This window comes from Dendrobates tinctorius, unplaced genomic scaffold (genome assembly GCF_039654945.1).
Source record: "Dendrobates tinctorius isolate UK_male_01 unplaced genomic scaffold, ASM3965494v1 ptg000008l, whole genome shotgun sequence".
Classification (NCBI taxonomy): Eukaryota; Metazoa; Chordata; class Amphibia; order Anura; family Dendrobatidae; genus Dendrobates; species Dendrobates tinctorius.
The window spans coordinates 774,919-798,726 of record NW_027361676.1 but is presented as its reverse complement, the minus strand read 5'-3'; positions in this window follow the sequence as shown (position 1 = coordinate 798,726).

The window sequence follows — 23,808 nt, the reverse complement described above, 5'->3', positions numbered from 1 at the left end:
AGTCCATCAGATTCAGAGCTGCTCCCGAATCCACAAAAGCCTTAGCGGAAAATGTGGACAGGGAGCAGATCAGAGTAATTGCCAGAGGAAACTTAGGTTGAACACCACCCACAGCAAATGTGTGTGCAAAACGTTTGTCTCGTTTAGGGCAGACAGAAATACTATGCGAGGCATCACCACAGAAGAAACACAGCTTATTACGCCTTCTGAACTCCTGACGTTGCGCCCTAGACAAAACTCTATCACATTGCAAAGGTTCAGACATTTGTTCAACAGGTGGCAACACCTCTCGTGCGGTTTTGCGTTCACGCAAACGCCGATCAACCTGAATGGCTAATGACATAGAATCGTCAAGACCAGAGGGAACAGGAAATCCCACCATAGTATCTTTTACGGTTTCTGACAAACCCTTCCGAAAAAGAGCTGCCAAGGCACCATCATTCCAGGTAGTAAGGACCGCCCACTTTCGGAATTTTTGACAGTACAACTCTGCAGAATCCCGACCCTGGCTCAATGCCAACAGGGCCTTTTCAGCCTGATCAATAGCATTAGGTTCATCATACAACAACCCCAAGGCTTGAAAAAATGCGTTCACATTAGTAAGAATAGGATCATCAGGTCTCAAAGAAAACGCCCAATCCTGGGGATCGCCGCGCAGCAAAGAGATGACAATTTTAACCTGCTGCGCGGAGCTCCCCGACGAGTTAGGCTTCAAGGCAAAAAATAATTTACAATTATTCTTAAAATTCAAAAATTTAGACCAATCCCCAAAAAACACATCAGGAGTAGGGATCTTTGGCTCAGCAGCATGTGAATGAGCAAGATAGGTGGAAATTCCCCACACTTCAGCAGTGAGCTGCACCACACGATCAGACAATTGCTTCATCTCCATTGAGAAAGAAAAAAAATTCCCCCTACGGCCTCAGAGACATAGAGGAAAAAATAAACACAAAAAAAAAAAATTCTGACAAACTCTTCCTTTTTTTTTCTTACAATTCTCTCCTGCTATTGAGTACCCTAGGATCTGCGGTATGGCTGGTGATTCTGTTATGAATGAGTCACCGAAGGAGGAAAAAACAAAAATACAAGCTAAGTCCAGAAAACCGGAGAGGTTGGTAGCTATCGGATTGCAGACCCCTGATCCTATCCACAACAACTAACAGTAGCCGTGGGGGGTTCCTACGATGCCCTAGACCCCTCGATCACAGCCGGAGAACTAAATAGGCCAAAAGAAAGAAAGGGGAAATCTAAACTGCCCCAGAGCAAACCCCAAAGCAATAGGCAGCCCCCAACATATAATGACGGTGAAGCAAGATGAAAACACTAACACAGATAGAAAGATAGGTTGAGCAAAAGATGGGGCCCAAGCTAACTAAAAAGGACAGGATAGAAAAGCTGCTGTCTGCAATCCGTAAAAAACCCTACCAAAAAACGTCCCAACCGTCTGATAGGAAAAACAGGCCCTGAAGTCGCTAGGACTTAAAAAGACTATATTAGCACTCAGGTAAATTCTGAAGACAGAGCAAATAGACAAACTGATCAGAGACAAAAATGGAACTCAGCACACCTCTGACCGGGGATGGCTGAACTCCAAAAAACAAGGTAAACAAAACAAAACTAATAAGTTCAATAGCAGAGCAAAAACTTATCTTGGGGAAGCAGGAATCAGACTGGTCTCCAAGAATCCAGCAGAGAAATCACCAGCGACTCAGAAGGGCGTCGGCTGCCTTATATCCAGTCAGAATTTCCTGTTACCCAGTCATCATCTACCAAATCAGGTGTTTGGTAATCAGCCTCACTACCTTCCTTCACCAGAAGAGGGAGTTCATCAGACATCGACGGTGAAGGGGAAAATGAACTCACAACACTTCTCCATATTGCCTCTGTCTTCTGTAGAGTATAAAATCTTATGGTCAGCGAGGTTCTCGCTCATTCTCCTATAACGAGTAACCTCTTCTGATCAGGAAGATCCTCTCTTTTCTGTAGTTTGTAAGATCTTATGATCAGCGGGATACTTTCTCTTTCCTATAGTGTAACATCTGCCTGAAACCATAGGCTCAAAAGGCTGCCTCGGACAGACTAGGCACAAGCTACTCCGTCTGGCTTGTGCCAGAGAAATCCCAATACCCTTTTACCCCTGTACAGGGATCTGGTTTTGCAATAGGACCCAGTGGAATGCTGCCATGAAAGGACTGCCGTCTAGAGGTAGGAATGTCGCCAAGCAGGGTTAGAGCTAAGAGATCACATCAAGGACAAAATTGGGATCCATAAGAATAGTGAGAAGCAAGCCAGGGTTACAACAGGAATACACTAAACCAAACAGAAGCAGAAGACGCACACCTAGACAGGAAAACACTAAGCTATATCTGGCAGCTTCCAACAGCAAGCTGGAAGCTTTAGTAGGGAGTGGTACCCTCCAATTGGCAGGAGCAGGGATGTGTTAACTTCAGCTGGACAACACTCACCCATACTGCCACAGAATAGATGGCACTACAGGTCTCAGCCACTCTAACCTTAGTGACTGGACAGAGCCCGCCGTCCTGAGCTTCTGATTGTGACACCTCCTCTTATTGCCAGTGCCGCCCGCAGAGTGAATATGTGGAGACCGCATCCCTTTATAGGTGTGAAAGGGTGAAGGCCAAAGCTTTCCCTGGGACCTGCTAAGCAGAGTGCCAAAACTGTCTGTGAAAGCCTATTATATATTATATAGCATATTGAATACTAGGTTTCTAACAACCAAGAAACATTTGAAATAAATCCTGAACAATCTCTTGGAATGAATCACATTAGCACTGTAGACATATGGTTATTAGAACAGACTTCATTTGTAGTACATACAGGATATGGGCCCATACTCACTTGTGAGAGAAAACCTCCAGCCATACAGCATAAGCCTTTTTTGACAATGAGTGCTAGCCAGGACCCAGATTATATAGGAGATGGGAGTGGCTAACAGTGCACAGCTGAGAGCTTTAATTCTCCAGGAGCTCTCAACTGAGCAGATTAACCTCTCGCACTGACAAAAGAAATTTATACCCTTTAATATGAAGGTGAAGTGCAGGAGTAGGAGAAATCAGATGCTGCAGTCTTCTGGCTCCTCTATGTCACAGTAATGTTAGGAATCTGGGTTCTATAATGCCTATGCGGGAATCCAGATCCACACATTTGTCTCCAGAGGCTAAGTCCTTTGTCTCAGCTTCTGAGCATGCTCACGGGACTAGCTCTCATTGGAGTTCAGGAGTCAGCTGCTCAGGTCCTGCTCCTGATTTGATTGGTTATGCTCAGGTCTCTGGAGATTGTGATTCATTCCAAGAGATTGTTCAGGATTTATTTCAAATGTTTCTTGGTTGTTAGAAACCTAGTATTCAATATGCTAATATGAGAGCAAGACTTTCACAGACAGTTTTGGCACCCTGCTTAGCAGGTCCCAGGGAAAGCTTTGGCCTTCACCCTTTCACACCTATAAAGGGATGCGGTCTCCACAGAAAAGGGCCCCTAGTTTGTATCCACAGAGTTAGCAGCTGCAGAGTTGGCAGGAATAATCAAGAAGTTAGGTCAAACCAGAAAGAACATAATCAGAGTCCAAAAGAAGTGTTTATATAGTCCAAGGCCAAGTTCATGTATAACTTAGGGGTATCAAGTCGGGTATCAAGAGTATAAGAGAAACATACTATTACAGTTATAATTGGAAACTAAACAAGGACACTGGGAAGGTTAAACAGGGCACCTTGCCTCCTCATTAGCCATTAAACTAGCCTTGCAATTGGTCTGCTGACCGGCCTTGCCACTGTGCAGTCAGTAAATCTACTTTGTGTATACAATGTATATATATTTTTAGATATACAATTTATTATATATATATATATATATATATATATACACACACAGACTCTTGATTCCTTTTTCCTCCTCGATACATTTTGACACATTTTTATTGTGCATCAGGTATTTTTTTCCTGATGAGTCAGTGGTTAAATTTGGAGTGTATTTTCAAACAGAATCAACAGGTTCCTTCTTTTTTCCCATGTTGAAAAGCATCACTATATGCCACATACGCATGTTTAGCCAATGATTTTAATAGGAACCATATTCAAAGCGCATTTGAAGCATTTTTTCAGGTTGATTTTGTAGCAGAATTGACTCCAAAATCCATATGAAAAACTCTTTGTGAGCATGCCCTCACTGCAGAAAGAGAACAGTGGCTAATCCTGGTGGAAATAGAGTCAGGCTGAAAGATCCGACCTAAAGCCTTTGGTAACCTGTGCCATACAGCTCCTAACATGGTGCACACCATTGAGCTGAATGACTAAACAAACAGCAGCCATAGAGGAGGATCTCACGCAAGCCTATTCATTTTATTCTTTTCATATCCTTGAATGTTTTAGTGCATATTTTCTCATGATTATATTTGAAAGATTTTATTTTCCAAAACATTGCAATCAAATTGAAGACCCTCTCATTTTCCAGAATTTGCTGGTAACATTCATACAATGTTATTTGAAACTCCAACAACCACGTAATTTCAGCTTCATGTATAGCACTGAAACATTGCAAAGATTACCCAGTTTTCTTAGTCATAGGTATAATTTAAGGATTGAGAGAAAAGTCCTCCCACACAATATGTGCGCTCTGGATGGATCCAACTGTTTTCCATTGACAGTTTCTTTCATTACACTTTTTTTTAATTCACCTTCCATATAATTCACTCAGATGTAACATCAACATTTCTTGCAACTAGGCTTCTTATACCATTTGTCAACTTTTGCTTGTTTATTAATTTTTTTTTTTACTTTTTGATATCATCTTCCCATCACTAATACTCTCCATGTACTAAAACAGAGTAAAATTGGGGAAAAATAAAATCCATGAGCTCTAGATCCAAACTGATTGCTAAGAGCAACTTTCTCTTGAAATATATTAACTGTATCTCTTTTGTAACGTATGATTATTAATCATAGACCAACCCCGGTACCTTTCTTTACCTTAAACATTTTCATGGAAATGATGGTCACAATCATTGCTGGGTAATAGAGATAATCGAATTGATATGCTGTAAGTTGAATTTGAGTTGAATTTTATATGCAAATTGACTCTTTGGAGAGGAAGAGGACTAGAACTTTAGCGCCACCTATTGGAAGTAGCAATCTTAAAAGTCAGTATGGACCCTTCATGAAACTTGTAGGTTCAGCAAATTTTCGATTTGCTTCATACTGAATCCTTGTGCCATTTCGCATATTGCCACAAAGAGCAGGCTTCAGCATAATGCCTTGCATTATCAATTGAAAAACTAAATAAAAAGAGCACAAAGGAATAACATAGGGGTATGGTACCTATGTATCACAATATAGAGGAAGATATGAGCAAGTAATGAATTATGTCATACTGCAAACTATGTGGGATAGTGACAGTGTCAGACTGGGGTGCCAAGGGCCCACCAGGAATATTGACTTTGGGGGCCCACTTTTCACCTGTACAAAAATATTACACGACCCTGGTTAACAAACTATGTTTCTATGTAATAATAAACTGGGTAGTTTGGTTAATGAATGATGAGATGCTGGTTTTTTTTATGAGCAGATTGAATCAAGTGAATTATGACAAGTACTTTCCATACAGTAAGGTTGGGGGCCCTGATTTGCACAGGGGCCCACCGGGGGATTCCCCTGTTCCCCTATGGGCCAGTCCAAGCCTGGATAGTGATGGCAAAAGCCAGACAGTTGATAACAATACTGGAAGAAAAAAGGAGGGAACAAACCTACTATAAAGTCCAGAGTGAAAACTATTGGTACAAAGTATACGTTTATTTAACAAAACAAGTAAGTCACAACAATGTACAACAATGCAGGGGCGCACACACAATATATTTAAAAATGATAACATATTTACAACATTGAATGTAAGAGGTCAAGTATCATGCCAATGTAATGTAAAGTCATATGTACTATACAAAATTTATATGTAATTGCACATATAAAGAATAAAGGATGAATGCAAGCATATTCAGTGTGCAGTGATGTTAACAATAGGTAAGGTATAGTCAAGAGAAAGTATAGGCTGTACTCACTACAATAGAATAATCAAAGGACCATAGGCTGCATGGCGCCCACCCCGATGCGCGTTTTGACATTGACCTTCATCATAGGGTTTGCCTTGCAACTATTATGTCACTTGATCTAGAATTGCAAATCCAGGGGGGCTATCACAGCCCCGCTGTAAATGATGAGGCTGGCAGGGAAAGCAGTGGCCACTTAATGGCTTTACAGCATAGGGAAAGGAGATTGTAGGGCACAGATTATCATTACAGATAAGGATAAAAAGTGTGACAGTAATCACTACTTTCAGAAAAGCCATGAGGCAGGGTAGTCAATAGGTCTGAGTCAGATACCAAGAGAGAACATCCTAAACAAAGGGGTAAGGCAAAGGCATAGTCAGGTCACAGTCCCAAGTCAAAATTCCAGAAAGGTAGCAGATCAAGACAAAAGGGCAAGGCAAATGGATGGTTAAAGGAAAGGGCCAATGTCGGGCAACAAAGATCAAATACAGGAACATAGAGTACAAACAAAGCACACACAGTTTGAGCTAAGCTACAAATGGCAGTAATTGTAGGCAGAGAACCAGCTAAATTGCCAGGTAATTACTCTGAGCAAGAGACGCATGGAGAAAGCCTGTCACGCTCGACCCTGATTGGACGACTGAACAGTGACTCAACACATTGACAGCTCAGCACGCTCCAGCCTCCAAGTGAACGGCTGAGCTGTCCATCATCATACTGACAGCTTCGCATACCCCTGCCCTAGATTGGATGGCTGAACTGTTACTCACTGTGTCCAGATACACCGACCGATATGCGGAATCATGAGAGACAGACCTAAATCTTAGGGTGGTATACTACTGCAGTACTTAAGAACACAGAAAATGGTAATAGTAGTCTCACTCTCTGTTTTCAAATGATACGGAAGTGTAGAACCTGAAGAGTCTATGTGACTATGGATTTTCTACCATACAGCACCTTAATAACAGCAATTTTTTTGTTCTTTGCTGATGCACTACAAATTACTGAGGAAAATAATGAAACCAAGGATAAACTGTCTCAGATGGTGTGCTTCCCGGTTTATGAGACTGAAAAGCCATTAGTGACATCTTTTTGTAATTTTTTTTGCTTTTAAAGGGTTTTGTTCTGTTTTTTGTTTTTTTTTAGACAAAAGAAAATTTTCAACGTTGCAGAAATGTAAATGCAAATGTCTACCTCATAAACTGTGTGTTGTAAAAAACTTAACGTACACATGTTTAGCATTACTGTAGCAAGGAGAGCCTATTTCATTGCAGGGTATGTTTCTACAGAAGCATAAGCTGCAAACAGTGTATTATGCTCTACAATAGTGTATTATTGCAATTTTCTCTCTGCAGCATATATTGCTGCTTGTTTCTGGAAAACACATATTGAGTCAAAATTGTCACCCATAGATGAATTTCTACAGGGGTGTAATTTCCAAAATGGGGTCACTTAACCTCTTAAGGATTGAGTCACTTTGTAGGTCTGGGCCTCATTTTTTTAAATCTGACCAGTGTGACTTTATGAGGTAATAACTCAGGAACGCTTCAACGCATCTCAATAATTCTGAGATTGTTTTTTGATGACATATTGTACTTCATGACAATGGTAAAATGTCCTGCGTTTACCAGAAATTTGTCAAAAATTTTGAAATTTTTTTAATTTTCAAACTTTTAATTCTTATTGCCTTAAACTAGAGCGTTATGTCACACAAAATAGTCAATAAATAACATTTACCACATGTCTAGTTTACATCATCATTTTGTAAACTTTTTTTTGTTAAGAAGATAAAAGGGTTAAAAGTTGATCAGCAATTTCTTTTTTTTACAACAGAATTTAGAAAATCATTTTTTTTAGGGACCACAACACATTTGAAGTCACTTTAAGGAGCCTGTATAACAGAAAATACCAAAAAGTGACAACATTCTAAAAACTGCATCCCTTAACGTTCGCAAAAACACATTCAAGAAGTTAATTAACCCTTAAGTTGCTTCACAAGAATTAATGTAATGTGGAATGAAAAAAATGAACATTTCACCTTTTTTCGCAAAAAATTTAGTTTAGCCCCAATATTTTTATTTTCACAAGGATAACTTGAACCATACAATTTGTTGTGCAATTTATCCTGAGTACGCCCATACCCCTCATGCATGTGGGGGAAAACTACTGTTTGGGCACATGGCAGGGCTTGGAATGGAAGGACAACCATTTGACTTTTTGAAGGCAAAATGGCTGTAATCAAGAGCGGACGCCATATTGTGTTTGGAGAGCTCCTGATGTGCCCCAAATAATGAAACCCCTCACAAGTGACCCCATTTTGGAAACTAGACCCCTCAAGGAATGTATCTAGATGTGTGGTGAGCACATTGAACTCTCAAGTGCTTCACAGAAGTTTATAATGTAGAGCTGTGCAGATAAAAAAAAATCAAATTTTTCAAACAAAAATGTTTTTTAGCCTCAATTTTTTTATTTTCACAATGGTAACAGGAGAAAATTGTCACCAAAATTTGTTTTGAAATTTTTCTTGAGTACGCCGATACCCCATATGTGGGGAAAAACTACTGTTTGGGCATATGGCAGGGCTCAGAAGGAATGGAGCACAGTTTGACTTTGCAATTTATCCTAAGTACGCCGATACCCCACATGTTGGGGAAAACTGCTGTTTGGGTACATGGCAGGGCTCAGAAAGGAAGGAGCATCATTTGACTTTTTGAACTGAAAAATGGCAGGAATCGAGAGTGGACGCCATATCGCATTTGGAGAACCACTGTAGAGCTTAAACAGTGTAAATTCCCCACAAGTGACCCCATTTTGGAACGTAGACCATTCAAGGAATGTATCTAGATGTGTGCGGAGTACTTTGGACCCCTAGATGCTTCACAGAAGTTTATAACATTGACCTATGAAAATAAAAAATCAACAAAAATGTTCTTTCAGCCCCAATTTTTTTAGTTAAGGCATATCAAAACAAGATACAATCGTGGTGAGAGGTGTAATACCTTGAAAGTTATCTAAGCACAATATTGCACCTCGTGATTTGAGGATCACAAAAGCCCCTGCCCCCGGGTGTATATCAAAATCTTTATTGAAAAAGTGGGAGAAAGAATCTGTAGCTTCATCTTTATGGTTTGCACAGATATTGCTGGAGGAAAAAAATAACTCTAGAGAAAGCATCCTTTAAATTAAAGGGACTGATAGAAGTATAAAAATGAGCTACGAAACCTAGAGTGGACCCACTGGATCGCGGTACCAACCGACCCTGGGCGAGCTGGCCAGATGGAACCGACCCCTATACAGGGACCATTAGGGGCAGGTCCAGGGAAGGTATACCGCAATAGCTAGTGCCAGAGGATCAGCTCGAGGACAAGGAGAAGAAACAGGGTACTCACCGAGAATGAGACAGAGCTGAGCAGCCACAGAGAGACACGGGATCTGGGACAAGGCAGAGTTCACAGAGGAGAGAGACACAGGGTCCGGGACAAGGCAGAATTCACAGAGCTTGCGAGATCCTTGGCAGAGCAGAGCACGCCCTGGCAGGCATACAGGGACAGCGCAGAGCACACACTGGAAGCGTACAGGGACAGAGCAGAGTATGCACTAGAAGCGTACAGGAACAGGGCAGAGCACGCACTGGAAGCATACAGGAACAGAGCAGAGCATGCACTGGAAGCATACAATGAAAGAGCAGAGCACGCACAGGAAGCATACAGGGACCTGGGAGAGCACCTACACAGGCAAGTGCAGGAAATAACAATCAGGCGTCGAGGAATGGCCGAAGCTGTCTGATATACCTAACACCGAGCGCCCTGTGAGATCACTTCTCAGTCAGGACTCTGGCAGAAGCCTAGTGCACCCGGCAAGCGTGCGGCCAAGGCCTAAGAGTGCGCATGCACAGACAGTGAGGAACCTGGGGCGGCTGCAAGGCTGGGAGCACAGTGGCATCACGGTGCACCCCGGTCCCAGCAGCCCATCGGGAGACCGGAGCGGAGGGAGCACAGGCGGACATGGCAGTAATAGCCGGACTTTGTAAATAAAGAGGAGACATTAAAAACCGAAATTGACCGTTATAAGATCAATTTAAAGGAAAGAAAGCATAAATGTTTTGTAAAAGATTTCACTGAATTTAAAGAAAAAAGGGTGTATCATTTCTTAAAAGAATCAATCACTCCCCAGGCAGCGGTCTCTTCATCTGATATTAAATTTTCGGACACTGAATAATAATAAGTCTAATTGGTACACTTCAGGAAATAGATTCAGACCTATAGGTCAATAAGAGGGCACAAAAGGAAATTGCAGGGGAATACGGACAGAGCACTTACCCTCTAACTCAGCCTCCTCCTCTGCCATACCATCTTTTTTTGTGGGCAGGGATGGAATGCCATACGACCTGAGAGACAGATCCGGTCAGAATATTTATAAATAGGAATGAGGGAGTCTACATCTTATAGGCTGTTAATAGCGTTATCAATTTATCCTCACGTCCGATTACCAAAAATGAACTTATTATTCTATATTCGGGTTTGTCTTTTGTCCCTACTACAAATTTTGATCCTTTCAACTGGGATAAGGATATAAATTTGTTTCTACGTAAATTGAAATGGAAGAAGTTTTTTTTATCAACAATGATAAATGTAAATGTGAATAATTGGGTGTATCAATTATCAGATGTCGCACTATTGGCATGTATGATGGAGGAGAGTGAAAGAAGGTAGGGAGAGGGTCCTTTCTCCCATTTTATAATGAAGAGCACACGGATACCACCATTGGGGGATTATAGTTACAGCGATATCTTTGCAAGATTGGTAAATGACAAGATTCATAGGATGACCCTAAGACCAATAGAACACCTCCTAATTTACCCTTTGACTCAAAGAAGGCACCTGTTAGGCTTGAACAAATGTCAGAGATTACTATTAAACCATCAGACGATTGGTACATAAATATGTGCTATTCGATATTATCAGGTAACACTATATAAAATTCTCCCCCAAAAAACCTTGAATCAGTACTCTCTTGGATTGTCAAAAATACTGAATGAGGACCATGAACATAATCTGATCTCAAAGGCTGAGTTTAATTTTTTACTACCCAAAAGACTTATAATCACAACGTGTTATGCCTTACCCATAGTGCATAACGGGCTCCATCCCCTCAAAGGACACCCAAAAGTGTCAGGTGTAGATGCCTTATGACAACACTCAAGCGTATACCTTGACCGCATGCTGCGTCCTTTTGTGACGGCCCTAGCTTCATATCTTAGGAACACAACAGATCTCATGACCAGGTTGGAGGGTTTCACTATGGATGATAACATGATTCTGGCATCTATAGATGTTGAATCATTGTACAGCAGCATCCCCCACATGGGTGGTCTCTCTGCTATTAAATACTATGTAAATACCAGAGGTGTACATCTTAGATCACATAATGCCTTAATTTTGAAACTTCTGAGTTATATCCTCAGCCACAATTTTTTTGTTCAATAACAACTACAACCACCAACTCAAGGGCACTGCAATGGGAAGCTCTTGAGCCCCCACATATGCCAATCTGCTCCTGAGTTGGAAGGGCACAATTGTGTTCCATGAGGAGAATGACATTTGGAGCTCATAGATCATCTATTGGGGCTGTTATATAGATGATGTCCTGATGATTTAGTCAGGGACATCTTTTGAAGCTTTTGTAGCATGTCTTAATGTAAATAAATTGGGTCTGGCATTTCCCTGTGAAGTAGAGGGAGATAAGATTGCATTTCTTGATCTCTTGATATCTAAAGAAAAAGATTGCTCCCTTAGTACATCCATTTTTCGCAAATAGACATCGACAAACAATCTGCTTAGATGGGAAAGCCACCATCCCAAGAGTCTAAATAAAGGGATCCCCAAGGAGCAATTCCTTACACTGGCACAGAATTGTTAAAATTTTGTGGATTTCTGTAAGCAAGGGATGACCTAAAAAGAGATTTAAAAGCAGGGGTTACCCTGATAATATTGTTAACGCAGCCTATCATCATGCAGTTAAAGTGAATAGGAGAACACTACTGTCATACAGATCTAGACATGAAAATTAGATTACACACCTCATTGGTACTCTAGACAACCAGACGAATAAAATTAAGGGTATTTTGACAAGATTCTGGGGGATTTTCAGGGCTGACCATTTTATTGAACACTGTGTTCCATCCTTGCCTTCTGTCACCTTCACAAAAGGCAAATCCCCTAAGAACTATCTGGTATATAGCCACTTCACGCCATCAAGACCGGCAAGTACTTGGCTGGATCAAAAACCACTGGGTACTTTAAGATGTGGCTCCTGCAATTTTTGCCAATATATCACCCCATGATAATCATTTAAAAGTTTGGTTACTGGGAGAACTTACAATATGAAACATTTTGCTATTTGCAGAAGTGGTATATCTGTGTATATGTTCTGGCCCCATGGATTATGTGGGCAAGACAAAAAGACAGCTTTGGGTATGCACTGGTGAAAATCTGGGGAACGTTTGAAATGGGAGAGATACACCCCTTGTGTGTCATGTTACCAAGTCACAAGGTGGTGACAACAATGCAATCTCATTTAGGGTTATTGGATTAGTGAGGTTATTCCCCCCTGGTGAGATTAGGAGACTAGGATAATTTTGCAGCGTGAGGATGGACCTATTGGTTAAAAATATATGGGCCGGGGAAGGATTAATGAACAGTTGAGCTTTGTCAGTTTCACATAACCTTCTATCTGTGTCCAATAAATTCAGGTTCGCTTGTTGTAAAGCCTCAGCCTTTGGCATATAGATGTTATTAGCCATGCCATACAATACACAATGAAATATGTTGATGTATATGTTTATTTTTATTGGTATGTATACATATTGTGGTAGGTTAAACCCTAAATATAGATTTGTATCTAAAGGCCATAATAAATTTTGTATAGATCCCCCATTCTCTAAATTGGCATTTCATATTTTTACATTATCCAATAAGTGGATCCACTATATGTGGAGCGCAGATTGTGCTCCATAATAAACATATTTATTATAAGACTGATGTGGTCATACTTTGGGGCATTTGCATGACAAGCTAAGTAGTGGAGCGCATTAATAAAACCGTTTAGTCATGTGGTTATGAAACGCCCCCCAGGGCCGGGTCAGTCAGGCTCTTTCAGAGGGGAAGTGTGTCACGGTGGTGATAGTGACCCGGTCTGTGGCCCTGGGCGTCCAATGTAGATGATGGAAGTTCAGATGAAGGGGAAGATTGTAGGATAGTTGTAGAGGAAAAGGGGATTCGTGACGCCACCTATGGTATTTGGCAATATGGGTGTTAAGCCGACGCTGCTCTGCAGACCCTCTGGGATGATGATTTAGCAGCTAAGATGGTGAAGCTCTCCACGGGTAGAGCTGTGTCCCAGGGCAGTTGAGCCGGTGAAGGTGATGGTGTTTGCAGTGTGAGGCAGGCAGTTGTAAAATAACTCCAAGGACACAGTTGGGTGCAGTTTCAGGGTCTTTACTCACAATTCCTGCATGCGGTAGCCCACTTGGTACAGTGTCCTCCAGGTGAGGGGTCCAGCCAACTCCCACGTAGATCAGGAACACCTTTTTAGGACTCCTCTTTATGTTCTCCTTTCTTGGCCGTCTCTCTGCGCTAATCTCTCCCTTCTTTCCTGCTCTGCGCCTTCATAAGCAGTGTCCCCAATCCAGCAGCCTCGGACCTTGCTGAGCGACGTAGGTCAGGCCCCAGGGTCCTTAATCTCTATGGCTGCCTTTTTAAGGAATTCTTGTGGATTTGGCTGAGGCACTTAAAGTTACCTCAGCCTCCGGCTTTCTAGCTGAGCCTTGTAGTTCTCCACTAGGCTCAGGGGCCGGCTCCCTTACTGCGACCTGGTCCTTCCTTTCCAGGATACGGACCCCATAGTTGGCTTTCCCACTATCCGGGCCCTAAGGACCCCTTCTATTCTCCTGGGAGCTTCTTCTTATTAGATGTATCTCTCTTTCTCTAACTCTCCTCACGTCAGTCCTGCCCCTCCGCTGTCCTGTCACCGACTGACTAGTTTCTGGAAGAATCTCTTTACCTCAGACCTAGCTCCTCCCCCCAACTGTCACCTTTCTCACTCTGATTGGATGCCCAACTATCACTCCACTACCTAAGCTCCTCCCACTCAAACTACCTTCCATACTAACTCCCCAACACCCTTTCCTAGCCAGTCTGGGATGAGGCCATCCTCCCGAAGGGTACACCCAGCTGCCCTGACTAAACTAGTGTGTGTTGGGTGCGAGTGTTAGGAGTCCTGGGTGGTGATCCCTCCTTATCTGAGGGTGGGATACTACACCTCTGGATGAGGTGCAGTACCTCTGTGGCGACCGGACCCTCAGGGGCGCCACAGTTATGTGTATGAAGCTTGTGGTGGAGCGCATTTGCTTTCCTGGAAGAATGACAGCTCCCAGTCACGTGGTTAACTGGTGGAGTGCATTTGCAGTCCAATGGGGCGGTCATGTGACCTTTACCTTCCAGTCACATGTTTGCATTTGTGGTTCAGTGTCACGACGAGATAAAGCTTACCATCCATTAAGTTTGAATAAGGGAATGGGCTAGACGCCGTTTTGGATCTTGACATGTGGCGTACTTGACCTGGAAGAGGTGGATCTCAGATTGACCCCCATACTCCTATATATATATAGGAGACATCGTGTATAAGCAGTCCCTGCTTTCCAGGCTATGAGAGCAGCAACATGTGCATGCTAGAAACCTATCCCCTAATGAAACCCTACAACAAGAGGGTGAAAACGCATTGAGAGTTGGGAATTTATGTCTGAATGTCAACGCATGATAAGTATCATCCATACACATGTTGAATTTGTAAGCAGTATTTACATGTTAAAAGCACAATTAATATTGTCTTTATTATATTTTGAAGTGGCTCCCATAGCTAACGTACCTTGTTTGGGGAAGTTCTTTCAAACATTAAGGGTCTTAACATCACTGGTTATAGACTTATTTATGCTGCAACTGAGAATGAAGGGAAGGGCATTGGCTCTATATGGCAATTGAAGCATTATATTCTGTTACCATCTTTTCCCCTCATACGTGGATCAGATAGATTTGAATTGTTTACATATACATTCTCGAATGGCCAATCAGTGCAAAGATATTCTGTCTGTGTCCATCTTAATGGCTTTGGGTATGTGAGACCTGGTATGTTGAATATTGTTTTCTTGTCTTCACAATAATTTGATCATTTATTTTTTGTATATTACATATTTAGGGTGCATTAGGGTCATTGAAGGCAAGCCCACGGTGAGTGTCCTGAGATTGCCTGTCATGACTTGGAGGTTTTCTCATGCTTGGCAGCCAGCGTTATCTCAGAACGTGTCTTCAGTGCTGCTGGTGGTGTCCTGACGGATAAGTGCATCCGACTCTCCAGTTAAAATGTAGACCGTCTAACTGTTATCAAGATGAATGAGTCATGGATTTCAAATGACTTTTTCATCCCAGCAACAGACTGGGTAGACTAGGCGATGGTGTCATTTTTAACGTGATGCACTGATCTCACATTATTGCAGTCTGTGACATCTGTGTCATGGCTTCTGTGCCTGCTGTGGCTACTGCTGCTGATGCTACAAACATTTTTTTTTAAATGTGGAGACTCAAACTTGGGTCTCCATCTGGTGATTTGCCTGTTGTGGAAGGGATGTCAGAGGCCAATTATACTATTTCTACTTTGGGGAAATTGAAGCCACTTTAGTAATGTATAGCAATAATTTTTTGGAAATGTTTGGACTCCAATTTGGGTCTCCTTCATGTGTGTTGTCTGTAGCAGTAGGGCTGCACTTACTTTCAGTCAACTAACCTCTGTTACCTTCCTTAAATTTTTCTACCAATAGTAGTCTATGAAACTGATGTTTGTGGCACTTGAGTGTGGCTGAGCAGAAAAGCAGTGTGAGCTGTTGAATGAGTTATGAGAGCTCCGAGCGATGAAGTCTTACACCGATCCTGCACCAACCTCATCTTCATTGAAACTTCAATTCAAAGCTCTAAATGCTGGCCCAGACCCTAATACCGCATGCATGGCTCATGGCTGACTGCTGCTGTGCCACTATTAAATTTCTACTGTGGGTCAATTGATGCCACTTTTTCTGGTGTCTGCCCCTAATTTTTGGAAATGTTTGGACTCCAAGTTGGGCCTCCTTCATGTTTGTTGCCAGAATTTGTAGGGCTCACAGAGCACCGGGCCTACGCCTGTCACTCATCAACCTGTAACTGATCAATTTTTAAGCTAGAAATGTTGTCCCAGGCCCTGTCCCAAGCATCTGTAAGACAAGGGGCACTGGGGTGGTAGTCAGGACCGAGCTCACTTTCTAAACGCAGTCAATGTACACCCCGGCCCCTTGCACAATCATTATGGGATGGATAGCCTCTTTCCTCCAGGAGCAATTACCTTCTCTCCTTGTGCCACAGCAGTCCAGATGATAGATGATCCAGGGAAACACTGTACTCCAACGGGGAAAATAACTTTTATTGAACAGTAGTGGATTGGAGTAAAAGCAAGAGTACAATACTGGCTTTCCTATTCTTTCCCTGTTCCGTTCTTCAACCGGACCCACAGCAGTTGCAGTAGTCCAAGTTAAGAGGAATTCCACATGCCGATCATAGCCCTACAGAAGCGGGGCCCTTTCTGGTAATCCTAAGGCCCATATTGCAATTCTCACTCTGAGTGTTCAGTAGAGTTGAGCGAAACGGGTCGAACAATTTCAAAAGTCGCCGACTTTTGGCAAAGTCGGGTTTCATGAAACGAAACCCGACCCTAGGATGAGGTCGGCCACGAGGTCGGCGACTTACGCGCCAAAGTCGCGTTTCAAAAGTTTGTTTAGCGCTCTTTTTCAGCCAATCAGGATCCACGGACACTGTGGGCAACGTGATGACATAGGCAGGGGTCGCCACCATCTTTCAGAAGGGCATGCAAGTGATTGGCTTGCTTTGGTGGGCGTCACAGGGGTTATAAAAGGGCGTGCACACCGACCACCATCTTACTTCTGCCGATCTTAGCATAGGGAGAGGTTGCTGATTCTGTAGGGAGAGCGTTAGGCAGGGAAGAAGACAAAAAACTGCTTCTGCTGCTAGCGATTTTGCCTGTGCAACACAACAGTCACTGTGTGTGCAGTGCAAGGGGAGGCTATATTGTGGTGGATCAGCGGTGTTGGTTGTTAGGCTGCCTTCTAAGGATTCCTGACAGCAGCATTGCTGTTTCCCCACTGCTCTGCAAACTGCTTTTTTAAAAGCAATCCCAATTTTTTTTTTGTCCTGCTAAGGTACTGAGCGTGCATTTATTCACACCATACAGCGGTGTATGCTCCTCACAGTACCGTGTAACGGCTGTTATCACAGCCACAGTGAAGCTATCTGTGTGTCACTGTGGAAGGATAAGTGGAGGACTTGTTCCGTTCTTACAGACCTACACTCTAGGGAGATTCCTATTCTGCCCAATTCTACAATTCACTTTTTTCACACCTGTGCCATCGAGCCTGTGACATAGCGCTCTGATATTCAGTGGGCCTCACACAATCCAAAAGTGTCCAGTGTCCACAAGTGTCTGCAGAAATTCAAAATCTCCCTTATCCTGTAGTCACTTTTTTCACACCTGCTGCATCGAGCCTGTGACATAGCGCTCTGATATTCATTGGGCCTCACACAATCCAAAAGTGTCCAGTGTCTGCAGAAATTCAAAATCTCCCTTATCCTGTAGTCACTTTTTTCACACCTGCTGCATCGAGCCTGTGACATAGCGCTCTGATATTCATTGGGCCTCACACAATCCAAAAGTGTCCAGTGTCCACAAGTGTCTGCAGAAATTCAAAATCTCCCTTATCCTGTAGTCACTTTTTTCACACCTGTGCCATCGAGCCTGTGACATAGCGCTGTGATATTCAGTGGGCCTCACACAATCCAAGTGTCCAGTGTCCACAAGTGTCTGCAGAAATTTAAAATCTCCCTTATCCTGTAGTCACTTTTTTCACACCTGTGCCATCGAGCCTGTGACATAGCACTGTGATATTCAGTGGGCCTCACACAATCCAAGTGTCCAGTGTCCACAAGTGTCTGCAGAAATTCAAAATCTCCCAGAAATTCAAAATCTCCCTTATCCTGTAGTCACTTTTTTCACACCTGTGCCATCGAGCCTGTGACATAGCACTGTGATATTCAGTGGGCCTCACACAATCCAAGTGTCCAGTGTCCACAAGTGTCTGCAGAAATTCAAAATCTCCCTTATCCTGTAGTCACTTTTTTCACACCTGTGCCATCGAGCCTGTGACATAGCACTGTGATATTCAGTGGGCCTCACACAATCCAAGTGTCCAGTGTCAGCAAGTGTCTGCAGAAATTCAAAATCTCTCTTATCCTGTAGTCACTTTTTTCACACCTGTGCCATCGAGCCTGTGACATAGCACTGTGATATTCAGTGGGCCTCACACAATCCAAGTGTTCAGTGTCCACAAGTGTCTGCAGAAATTCAAAATCTCCCAGAAATTCAAAATCTCCCTTATCCTGTAGTCACTTTTTTCACACCTGTGCCATCGAGCCTGTGACATAGCGCTGTGATATTCAGTGGGCCTCACACAATCCAAGTGTCCAGTGTCCACAAGTGTCTGCAGAAAATCTAAATCTCCCCTGTCCTATAGACACCTTGTACCTTGTTTTACATTACTATATAGTTTGTAGGATTTTGTCTACATTTCTACCAAAAATGAGAAAGGCTGGTGGAAGAGGCCGTGGAATTGGGCGGGGGTTGGCAGCTGGTAATGATGGTGTTGGTGGTGGATCTGATGGTAGTGGCAAAAGCAAAATAGGAGGAGGTGTTGAGCCTGTGTCATCGTCTGGCTCCATAAGGCTTCGAAGGCTTAGTTTTCTAGGAGTTGGCAAACCGCTTTTAACGCCAGAGCATCAGGAAAAAGTTTTGTCTTACATTGCTGACTCAGCCTCCAGCTCTATGGCCTCCTTTTCTGAAGTTGTAAAAAGTAAAAGCACTGAGTCGTCATTGGAGGCTCATGTTCATGAACTACACCTTTCCTTGTGTCCTTCGCCACAACCAAGATTGAAGGATGACGCAGGCCATACTACTGATTACTCCATGGAGCTGTTTTCACATACCATGCCTGGATTATCAAGTGAAATGGTGAATTACCCAGGCCAAGATGAATCTGACATGGAGTGCACTGATGCACAGCCGCTGATAGATGATTCTGCTGGTACATTCACTCAGAGCACTACATTGTCCTCGCAGTGTACAGAGCCAGATTCTGACCCTGATGAGACTCAGGTGCCCCTTCCCGCACACTATACCACCATACACGGTGACACAGAGGAAGGTGCACATGACATTGAAGAGGAGGTGATGGATGACCCAGTTGTTGACCCAGATTGGCATCCATTGGGGAAGAGGGTGCTGCTTCCAATAGCTCAGATGAGGAGCATCCACAGCAGTCATCAACACCGCAACAGCTGTTATCTGGCAGGCCCGGAGCACTCCAAAGACAGGTTCCAAAAATCAAAAGAGTTGCTGGACAGCTTGTCCAGAGGGTCAAAACATCACAGCGTGCTAGGCCGCAAAATGTCTGCCAAAGTAGGAAGAGTGCAGTGTGGCACTTTTTTGAACAAAATCCTCATGATCAGGCCAAGGTTATCTGTAAGAAGTGCGCAAAGACCTTTAGCCGAGGGAAAAATCTGAAAAATTTGAATACCAGTTGCATGCTTAGACATTTAACCAGCATGCACTTGCAAGCGTGGACACAACACCAAACCTCAAGTGCCACATGTGCAACTGATCACAAAGAAGGTAGTCAGCAACGCTACATTGTTTCCCCCACTGTAAGCCCACCGGTTAGTACAGCAGCAAATGTTGAGGTGTCGTTGCAAGGCCACAGCAGTCAGGGAATCCCACTGTTATATCAACGAAATACTGACTCTAGGCCATCAGAAAGAACACCAACTCCATCACCATCATCAACCCTCTCTCAGTCCGCCCTGTCCACCGCTACTTCCACCATATGCAGCTCTCAAGTCCAACTCACCCTCCCAGACACTATGAGTAGGTCAAGAAAGTACTCAGTCTCTCATCCGCGTACACTGGGTTTGAACGCCCACATTGCCAAACTAATGTCGTTTGAGATGATGCCCTATCGGTTGGTGGAAAGCGCAGCTTTCCGCGAACTCATGGCCTATGCAGTACCACGCTATGACCTACCCAGTCGCCACTTCTTCTCTCGCAAAGCCATCCCAGCCCTCCACCATCATGTGAAAGACCGCATTGTCCATGCACTCAAGCAGTCAGTGAGTGGAAAGGTGCACCTCACAACTGATGCATGGTCCAGTCGGCATGGCCAGGGCCGTTACGTGTCCATCACTGCGCACTGGGTTAATGTGGTGGATGCAGGGTACACAGGGGACAGCGGTGGTGGGACAGTGCTGCCTAGCCCACGGTATAGGAAACAGTTGGCTGTAGGCGTTCCACCCTCCTCCTCCTCCTCCTCCTCCAGAAGCGAAAGCTCGTCCACAGAGCGCAGTCGTACGAGCACTCCATCTGCAGCTGCCACTGTTGCACACGAGGTGTCCCCCTATCGAGCAGCTAGTGGAAAGCGTCAGCAGGCTGTGTTGCAGATGATGTGTTTGGGCGACAGACACACCGCCGAGGTGCTGGCCGAGTACTTGAAGCGACAAACTGAGTCATGGCTGGGCAGTGTACATCTTGAGGCAGGCAAGGTAGTTAGTGATAATGGCCGTAATTTTGTGGCAGCCATAGCCCTTTCAAAACTCAGCCACATGCCTTGCTTGGCTCACACCTTGAACCTGGTGGTGCAGTGCTTCCTCAAAAATTATCCGGAGTTAACAGCCCTGCTCCATAAGGTGCGAAGACTGTGCGCGCACATCCGCCGGTCGCCTGTACACTCCGTTCATATGCAGAAGCTGCAGCGATTGCTCCACCTTCCCAACCACCGCCTCATTATCGACATTGCAACAAGGTGGAACTCCACCCTGCACATGGTGGAGCGGCTGTGCGAGCAGAGGCAGGCCATAATGCATTTGTGGGAGGATACACGGCCAGGCACTTTGAGAGCAGACATGGAGTTGACAGGTGTGCAGTGGTCGAAGCTGAAAGACCTCTGTAAAGTCCTTCAGTGTTTTGAGGAATGCACACGGCTGGTAAGCGCAGACGACGCCATCCTAAGCATGAGCATCCCACTTATGCGTCTGCTCATGCAAACTTTGACGCACCTTAAGGAGCAGGCGTCTGCAGCCAATGTTGACGAGGAGGAAGAGGTGGAGGGAATCCTTGATGACATTCAGCCATTGTCTGCTCAGGGACCTCTCCTGGACGAGTTGGAGGAAGAAGAGGAGGAGGAGGATGATGATGGGGATGATTACTTAGGGGAGGAGGATGCATCTCGTGGGGCAAGTGAAAATGTTGGCGTGGCAAGGTCTGGTACAGGGTTTGTGCGTGACTGGAGGGATGTGGATTTGCCAGAAAGAGCTCCTCCAACCAGCACTCGCAGTGCATCATTGACACCGGGAACATTGGCCCACATGTCAGATTATGCCTTGCGGATCCTAAAAAGGGACCCCCGCATTGCCAAAATGATGAACGATGACGACTACTGGTTGGCCAGCATCCTGGATCCACGCTATAAAGGCAAATTACAAAACATCATGCCACAGGAGAACCTTGACCTAACATTGGCTAATAAACAAGCAACTCTGGTAAATCGGTTGCTTGAGGCATTCCCAGCACACAGCAGCGATGATGGTTCTCACACGAGCCGTACGGGCCGGGGGCAGCTTGGCAGAGGTGTTCATGGTGCACACAGCAGAAGTGGCGTTGGAGACAGGGGTTTCATGACAATGTTGTGGACTGATTTTTCAAGTACCGCTCACACAACTGGTAATACAGCATCGATGGAAAGTGACAGGAGACAGCAGTTGTCAACTATGGTTACAAACTACTTTTCCTCCCATATCGATGTTCTCCCACACAGGTCATTCCCCTTTGACTATTGGGCTGCTAAACTGGACACCTGGCCTGAATTGGCACAATATGCCTTACAGGAGCTCGCTTGCCCAGCTGCAAGTGTGCTATCGGAAAGAGTCTTCAGTGCAGCTGGATCAATCCTGACAGAAAAAAGGACCCGTCTGTCAACCCAAAATGTGGATGATCTAACCTTCATTAAAATGAACCATGCATGGGTTTCCAAGGATTTTGTCCCACCTTCCCCTGATGACACATAGGGTGACAGAAAAATGGCTTGCTTTGGTCCACCTCTTCCTGGGACTTGACCTATTTCGCCTTTTGCATCAGCTGAATGTCCAACATCAACATATGCCACTTTCTAAAACTCCCTAACTGTGCTGCCCCCCCCCATGGCCAGGGTCACCACCTAGCGCACGACACCGTGCGAGTGCCGTTACCCTGGACAGGTGGGTAGGCCGACTCTTGGGCGCAGGCACTGGCACAGGGTCCCTCATAGTGCAATCAAGTGTCTCTGACGGTGGTGGTGCACACCCACCGTCAGACACACCGCCGTACTATGAGGGGCCCAGTGCCAGTACCGACGCCCACGAGTGGGCCCCCCTTGCTTGGGCAGGGCCCCAGCATTTGCAATCTTTACCTCTCCCTGCTCCTCCGCTGTGTAGTCTGCGCCGTCAAATCCATACTGTGCCTGACACTGTCTGAGCCTGCCTCCTGATGTATAGACATATCTTTTGAATGTGTACGCTATCCATACATGTTATCCGGGGATACGGTACCCTTTCTCACCTTTGTGCAATCACTTGCAAGCCATACTGGGCCTAACACCATCTGAGCCTGCCTCCTGATGTATAGACATATCTTTTGAATGTGTACGCTATCCATACATGTTATCCGGGGATACGGTACCCTTTCTCACCTTTGTGCAATCACTTGCAAGCCATACTGTGCCTGACACCGTCTGAGCCTGCCTCCTGATGTATAGACATATCTTTTGAATGTGTACGCTATCCATACATATTATCCGGGGATACGGTACCCTTTCTCACCTTTGTGCAATCACTTGCAAGCCATACTGGGCCTTACACCGTCTGAGCCTGCCTCCTGATGTATAGACATATCTTTTGAATGTGTACGCTATCCATACATGTTATCCGGGGATATGGTACCCTTTCTCACCTTTGTGCAATCACTTGCAAGCCATACTGGGCCTTACACCGTCTGAGCCTGCCTCCTGATGTATAGACATATCTTTTGAATGTGTACGCTATCCATACATGTTATCCGGGGATACGGTACCCTTTCTCACCTTTGTGCAATCACTTGCAAGCCATACTGGTCCTAACACCGTCTGAGCCTGCCTCCTGATGTATAGACATATCTTTTGAATGTGTACGCTATCCATACATGTTATCCGGAGATACGGTACCCTTTCTCACCTTTGTGCAATCACTTGCAAGCCATACTGGTCCTAACACCGTCTGAGCCTGCCTCCTGATGTATAGACATATCTTTTGAATGTGTACACTAGCCATACATGTTACCCGGGGATACGGTACCCTTTCTCACCTTTGTGCAATCACTTGCAAGCCATACTGGTCCTAACACCGTCTGAGCCTGCCTCCTGATGTATAGACATATCTTTTGAATGTGTACACTAGCCATACATGTTACCCGGGGATACGGTACCCTTTCTCACCTTTGTGCAATCACTTGCAAGCCATACTGGTCCTAACACCGTCTGAGCCTGCCTC